Source organism: Neltuma alba, unplaced genomic scaffold, assembly GCF_004799145.2.
Source record: "Neltuma alba isolate B1F8T4 unplaced genomic scaffold, ASM479914v2 tig00011090_pilon, whole genome shotgun sequence".
Taxonomy (NCBI): Eukaryota; Viridiplantae; Streptophyta; class Magnoliopsida; order Fabales; family Fabaceae; genus Neltuma; species Neltuma alba.
The window spans coordinates 29941-36912 of record NW_021635830.1 but is presented as its reverse complement, the minus strand read 5'-3'; positions in this window follow the sequence as shown (position 1 = coordinate 36912).

Below are 6972 nucleotides of genomic sequence, written 5' to 3'. Positions count from 1 at the left end.
AGATTAATTAATTATCATTGAAGCTAATCTTAATTACGGGTAGACTATTAATTAATAAATAATAGTTAAATAATAATTAATATATATTTAAAATATATATAGATGAATATAATATATAAATATATATATATATATATTAACAGTGGGTGGCACACGGCCACCCACTGTTTGTTTTGGGGGAGGGGAGCTAATCCCCGTGGGCCGTGACCCACCTTTTATTAAAAAAAAAACAAAACAAAACAAGCTAAGGATTTGGGTAAAGGGGTCACGTGACCCATTATATTTGAATCATTATTTCCCCTTCTTCCGCCTCCCATCCTGTAACGTCTCATTGCTGCTTCGCGTTCGTGTTCCTCTGGTCTGCCATCCCGTCGCAAGAGAGAGTGAGAGGGAGAGGTTGAGGGTGTGAGTAAGGAGAGATTCTTTGGTCTCCTCTAAATTATTTAGGTAAGCTATTTTCTTCCTACTTTTTCTATTTATTTTTAAGTTTTTGGCAGAAAATAAGATGTGTTAGGGTTTGATAGATTTTTAATGATTTGAGGCTTCTAATTTATTTTGATGATATTAATGGAGCTTATGGAGTTAGAATAGAAGCCTTATGACTTAGATTTTTAGTTAATGGTTGATTTGAGGCAATGTGAGTTAGGGATTGGTTGGGAAATTGTGATTTGTATTAATGATGATATTAATTTCGAAATTTATCTCTTAGTTGAGTTCATTTGAGGTTATATTGAGGATCCAATGCTTAAACTTTGAGGATTGTTGTTGAAATAGTAATTGATGATTCTTGGAGAGACTTTAATTAGTGGAAGTTGGGTGTTTGGAGGAAATTGAGGAAAATATTCTAAGTTATTGATTCTAATGAGTGGGAAATGATTAATGGAAGAAGGGAATAGGATTTTAATAATGATTGAAGGCATAGTTGATATATGGTTATTTTTCTAAGAGTTAAAGTAAGCATTTTTGGAGGTTTTTAGATGATTTAAAGGAAATATTCTTATTAATGATGTGAATGAGAGAAATAGAGTTGGGAAGTATTAGGAATTGTCACTTGGAAGAATAGATGAATTATTATTTTTCCTAAGGATAAATTTTTAGATAAGCCAATTATGGGGATTTAGTTAATAAACTATTTTAATGCTATATTAATTAGTTTTTTTTATATTAATATATGTTTATCAATTTATTATTGTAGAGTGAGCTTGGTTTGGGCTCTTGGGTCTTGAATCCTCCTACTTTTAGTTCTTGTGTCAAGAACTTGAGGTAACCACTTTCTAATTTACCTTGTATGCTTGTTGATGTGATTATAAGCATGTGTTGATATTATAAATGTTCTCAATATGTGTTATGGTGGTTTTTGTATGAAAAGTAAATTATATATCTATATCAAGATTTATGTTTTGATAAATTTATTAGTTAAGTGGGCATGAATTATTTCATCTTATGAATATCTTGTTGATGTTGAATAAATTTGATTATTGAATATGAGAATACTTTATGGATATGAAATTGTGTGGAATTGGATGGTTGGATTGGGCTGTGTTGGTTGTGCTGAAATGTAGTTGTGGGAGGTCTGATTATTTATACCACGTGGTATAGCCGCCACTTGGCGCCCAGTGGTTGGCATTAACATTCTTAGGGCCCTCGGTATCACCCTTCCTTTGGCCGGGTCAAGGGTCAGCCCAAGGGACATGACACCTTTCCATATTCCAAGGAAAGGGAACCCATGGTCCGATATGAGCTCTGTAACTTTTGGCCGAGTTACACCTCATTATTGGAGAGCTTGGTGCAGTCTTGTAAAAGAGATGAATCCTGTTATGTGTGAATAGCCCATGGGTTCTGTCAGAGGTTACAAGGAGGTTATAAGGATGGTTGATGAAGTTCTATGCATGCAAGTTACTTTTTGAATTATTATATATTGTTTTCTGTAAAGATGTTTAACTTATATATTATTTGAAGTTGTACTTTGCCCGCTTAGCTATCTTGTAATCACTCCCTGGATACCTGTTGAATTGGAATTGTGGTTACTGGGTCAATTTGACTCACCCCGTGGTTATTTAACATTTTTCAGGCGAGGGTTCAGGTGTTGGTCCCAAGGGGAAGGTGTCCGAGGCTTGAGTTTTCTTTCCACTCTGTATAGCCTCTATTTTGATATACATGTTTTTGACTGATGTATATTGCCAAACTTTAGGGCCTTTTTGTTTTAGTTAACATTATCATAGCCTTTCCGCTGCATTCTAGACTTGTACTATTGGGCGGAGCCCTTTTTGGTCATATGTGATCGTTATTTTGATTGCAATTGATAATGGGCAGTAGTGGTAGTTATTTTGGTGGACTTCAATGTCCTAGCCCATTTACAATTGGTCTTAATTGTAGTTGAGATTTCAGAGTATTGCTGATGGATTTGATATATACATGGAAAATCAAATGTTGATCCTTTCTGATTTGATTAACTATCTTTACTATTCTAGAACAGTAGCTACTACCTCGTTAAAGATTTGAATTGTTATTGACTATGGTAGATTTCTATTTGATTAGGTTTGTCCTTCCTACCATGGTTAGCCTTTTAAAGCAATTATCGTTTTGAAAATGATTATTTACCATGAATTACGGGGGTTGTTACATAAATCCTCTTAATTAGGCAATAAAAAAATATAAGGGAGTCGATAGCAACATATAAGGGAGTTACCAACAAAATTTAGGCCTTATGTATATTATAAATCGCCTAGTTTTCATTATAAATACTCTTATATTTATTGTAAATTGCTTAATTTTCTTTATCAATTCCCTTACATGTCTTATAAATCAACTAATTTTTATTGTTAATTTTCTTATGTTTGTTGTAAGTTTTCTAATTTGTGCTGTTAATTCCTTTATATATTGTTATTAATTTTTTTTATTTTTTAATAAAACGTCTAATTTTCATTGTAAATTTTCTTATTTCAATTGTTTATGTAGATTTTGGTACATATTTTTTCTCTACAAAACCTTAAATGTTATTGTAAATTTCTTTATATTTTTTGCAAATTTCCTAATTTTTGTTGTTAGTTTTCTTATATCTCATGTTCATTTATACTTAGATATATGTATTTATTTTGTCATTTTTTTTGCAACATATGATTAAATGGATTAGATAGCAAAAATACAACTCACATTTGACCAGCGAAAGTATGTTTATGAAAGTAAAGATTTGTATGATTCTTCATATCATAACATTTGTTATTCTAAGTATGAGTACTTGTTAAAATGTTTATTAACACTTACAAATTCATTAATAAATACAATATACTACAATTTTCAGAATGAATAAATCAATAATATCAAGTAGGATTAAAATAAAAATATTAATGTATTTTTTCAAATTGACATATTATAATTATTTAAGCATTACTAATCCTTTCAATTTTAAAGGAGTTTTAGAAAATTTTGAAGGAATAAAATAAATTACAAATATATAAATTATATGAAATGTAAAATACATAACGCACACAATAATACAACACCACGACACCCCATTGGGACATTATTGTAAAGATTTCATGCAACCGGGTTTTTGTTCTTTCTTGCTCAACTTTTTTCTTTTTTCCTGACTCTTCATTTCAGATTAGGGGTATTTTAGATATTTTGTTCTCAAACTTATTTTTATTTCAGACTTTAAGGTCTGAACTGAGATTTCAGAATTTTTTGGTCCTTTTTAAATAAGATGCTACAATGGTCATTTACTAAAATTCTCCATAAAAAATATTTATACTTAATTATAAAAAATATTTCAATAAACATAATATTAGAAATTTCTTTTTTTAAACAGCAAAAGTATTACATATGTGTGTGTATATATGATATGCATCACAATACAGAAACTCCATCACTCACCGTCCTCCTATTTTTTTAATTTTATAATATGCATTTATATAAAATGGGAGATAAAAAGAATCACATGGAAGGTTAAAGTTCGTAAGGCCATAAAAAAACTGGGAAAAAAAAAGGTTATGCTAGGCCTGCGGCATAGTCCCAAGACCAAGCGTAGACTTATTAATGCTTTAGTTTTTAGCCATTTTTTCTTATTAGTTTTCAAACAGAGAATTCTTCTTCTTTCCTCTTTTTTTTCTTTCATCTTCTTGCTCAAACTTCCTTTGCCGGCAATGTTCTCTCTATTATTCAGGTACTCTCATAGTCCCTTTCCCTCTATTGCCTCTCCAGGTTTTCCCTCTTACCAGGAACCTACCCACTCTCCTCTCTCCATTATTTAGTACTTTTTGTGTCTGTCTCTCTCACTCTCTCCTCCTCTCATACATGACCATTGGAAAACATACACATTAACCCGCATAACCCACTTCACCTGGTGGGTTATCAGGGTTATCACCAGTTTATACTGGTTCAAACCGAGTAGCTCTGGTTCCCTACCTTCTCGATTCAAAAGCCAAGCCAAACCAGACTTTTAGCCGGTTTACTAGTTTTTGGTTTGAACTGGCGGTTCCAGTCCCATTTTTTAAACCATGGTAATTATTGGAAACTAAAGAAGAGAGAGAGAAGGGAACGTTTCGCGTTCGGATTCGGGTTAAGTTATGCTATACTCACACAAATATTAGATTATGAGAATCTAATAACTACTAATGCTATGTTTGGATTGATGTTTATACTGAAAAACATGTCTTGGAAAGTGCAAAATGTTGGGTTGGGAGATTATTTGAAGGTTACATCATGTTTGGAATGGCTTTGATTGAAAAGAGTTTTAAGCCAATAATGATTTTTAATAAAATTTATATTCTTTTCACTTATTTTTGCATCTAAACTTACTTTTCTATTAATTATCTAAACAACTTTCAAATATTTCAACTGACTTTTTATAAACGTCAATCAAAATATAAATTACATTACACCAACAAGCTGTTGGCTGAGGTGGTAGTATCCTCAATTCTTTAAAGAGGAGAACACAAGTTTAAATCCCTGAAAGCATACTTGTTGGGAGGGCTACTTCTTAATTGGTCTAAGTCCAAAAGAAATTAGTTTCATGACTTGAGGATACCCTTATTTCACTTTAAAAGGGCTTTGCCACCACTAATCCAAGTACTCCCTTAAAATCACACAATAAATGCACTACAAGAGAAAGTATAGAGACGTAGTGAGAGATAGATGATTGGGTAAGATATATGGATATTTTAACTTGCCAAAATTTCCTCCTCTTCACTTTATATATAGAGGTTCTTCCATAATTAAGTATTTATAAAGTCGCGGTTATTTTGGGAAGATAAAATATCCAATATTTCTCAGGACACTAAGATTTCTGGTAACCGACCTTGCTGGAACATATATTTTCCAATGACGACCGCCGTTGGACCTTTAGCCATAGGTTGACTTTTATGGTGTTTTTTTTTTGGGGGGGGGGGGAGATGAAGGAATGGCATTTGGTCATTTACCATAAACAAAATTCATGATAAGCAACGTTAAATTATATTGCTTCACATTTTATTACTGAAAAGCCTGCAGTTATTAAACCAAATAAACCCTTAATTAATTCGAGTTGTATTTTACTCAAACTAAAGGCTTATTTTGGTTCTAAGAAGGAACGGCAATTGAATGAAATGCAATCTTGATTGCTATGAAGATGTATGGCATGTCATCAAAAGGATTGGGAGAAAAATTAATCATCTAATTAAAAATAACAATACAAAGCCCAAAATGCCCCTAAACTAATTACCCACTGACCTATGAAAGTGAATTACTATGAAACAAGCTTAAATTTTCTATATTTGAAGCTCCTCAGTCTCCTAAGAAAATCAATAAAAAAATCAGCCTTCTTGATGCAAGGTTGGGTAAGGCTTTTTCTTTTCTTTTTGGATTAGTTACAAGTATTCTCTTATTGGAGGTAATCTCATTCAATATATGGTCGAATACTAAATGTGGACACATCTTTCAATAAAGATTCGAATATTGATTTATCATTTTATTTACTCATTAGTTGCATTGGGTATGCTTGGCCTTTTATATGCATGAAGGATATATATTTGGATATTGTTATAGTTAATTTTCATTACAATTATGTGAGTTATCTTGATTATGTATTGGATTGATAAAACGTGACTTAGTAATTATGTTTAGTATTTGATACTATCAAGTATCAACTTAGATTTAAGAAAAGCATAAATTAAAATGTAATTTTTATTTGTGAAGGTGTAAAACTTATAAAAGAAAGAATACAGCAATATTATCTTTTACCCAAAAAAAACTGTGTTTTATTTATTTTGTAAATTTTAATTTTGTTTTGACTGTAAGAGAAAATCAAATTCTCATTAATGAGAAAAATCTCTAAAGCTAATAGCTAGGATTTAAACCGCAGGTCAATGTTCTATTCTAATTGGACTGCGTATGGGTTGGGCTCAACAGGGCATGATCCTTGCCTAATGCCCAATCAAAATGATCAAAGGATTGCATTTTGGAGCCCGTTACCTAGTCTTACCTAGTAAAAGCCGAAGTTATTTAGGGCAGAGTTAAGCTCATTCTAAGTGATGATGTATTGATGCATTGTTTATATTATGTGAGAATTTCACCAAACCAAATAAATAATATTATATCTATTTATTATTCTATATCTTCTTATAATTATATAATCAAACACAACATGATAACTTTTCAAACAACATCCATAATCAAACATATCAACAATTTAAATCTTGAAATATATAATTCTACCATATATGAATATTACATGTGTGTGTATATATTAAATATAATTATATATAATGAACATATATATTATATATAATTATATATATAAGGCAAGACCAAATAGGCAGGGCAGTATACCTTGCCCAATGCCAGGCCTTGCTCGACATTTAGCCCCATCTAAAAATGCCAATTTATTATTTGGGCTGTTTTTTTAAGATTAGACTGGACATAATTTCATCAGGCTTGGGTGAACATTGCTGGCTTTTGAGCCTCATGAACACCCCTATACCTTGGAAAAAAAATTTA